Source organism: Mirounga leonina, unplaced genomic scaffold, assembly GCF_011800145.1.
Source record: "Mirounga leonina isolate KUSES-001 unplaced genomic scaffold, KU_Mleo_1.0 Mir_175, whole genome shotgun sequence".
In the NCBI taxonomy this organism is placed as follows: domain Eukaryota; kingdom Metazoa; phylum Chordata; class Mammalia; order Carnivora; family Phocidae; genus Mirounga; species Mirounga leonina.
In genome coordinates this window covers 15602939-15604001 of record NW_023270453.1, presented here as the reverse complement: position 1 = coordinate 15604001, position 1063 = coordinate 15602939, and the positions used below count along the sequence as shown (strand labels likewise).

The following is a 1063-nucleotide window of genomic DNA, read 5'->3' as shown; positions in this document are numbered from 1 at the left end:
CCACAAGGTCACCATTTATCACATTTTCTGAGTCTGAAATGCATCTCATTGACACCGTGCCAGAAAATGTTTCACAAGTACTGACTGAAAGGGTGGTGGGAATAGTAAGAGGTAGCAAATAAGCTGACAATCCTATGGAACTTTTTACATACAGTGGAGTTGTTCTGAAATGTAGATTCTTTTCATTCTCTAACTGGACCTTATTTTGTCTTCTTTAAATAAATCAGGTTACCTTCTTGTTCCCCTAGAGATGATGTCCTTTGTATCCTACCAGATGGTCCACATCTTCTTTAAATGTGTCAGAGCCTTGTTCCTATAAGCAACGTGGTGCCCAGAAAGGCTGGTCCAGTGAGGATACTCTTCCCACTTCCAGCTTTCATTTTCTTTCAGGCTCTCCATTCTGTGGTTCTGGAGTCACATCCACCTCTCCTTTCATTAATATTACTGACATGATGGTAATTCTCTTTCTCCACAAAATAATTCACAACAGAGGCAAAGCGAACGTTTTTCAGGTGAAGAGCTACTTCTTCCCTGGTTCTCCTTTGAGCACTGAGTGCATTCTTCCCCAGTTACTGGACTCAAATGGCCCCCAGGGAACTTGGAACCTGCCAACTCCATTTGACTCTTATCTCTTCCCCAGGAGGACACTGTGAGGATGCCTGCAGCTAGTTACCACTGCTCCTACCCCAACTACATGTGCCTCCCCAGCGGCTCCATGCAAATGGTCATGGCTCAGGAGGCTGAGGGTAGGGAAGACACGGCCCTTAGCATAGTATTTTTGAATTTCATCCATATGGTAGCATATATCATTCCTGTTTATTGCTGAATAGTATTCTGTTGTATGGATATACCACATTTGTATATCCATTCATCATTTGATGAGCATTGGGATTGTTTACACTTTTTTTTAAAAAGATTTTATTTATTTATTTGACAGAGAGAGACACAGCGAGAGAGGGAACACAAGCAGGGGGAGTGGGAGAGGGAGAAGCAGGCTTCCCGCCAAGCAGGGAGCCCGATGTGGGGCTCAATCCTAGGACCCGGGGACCATGACCTGAGCAGA

The 1063-nt window shown here is 44.3% G+C and overlaps 1 pseudogene; it reads right to left on the bottom strand.

The window, feature by feature from the left end:
* Positions 1-244: 244 nt before the first annotated feature.
* LOC118021966 lies at positions 245-793 on the bottom strand (annotated as a pseudogene).
* Positions 794-1063: the final 270 nt, after the last annotated feature.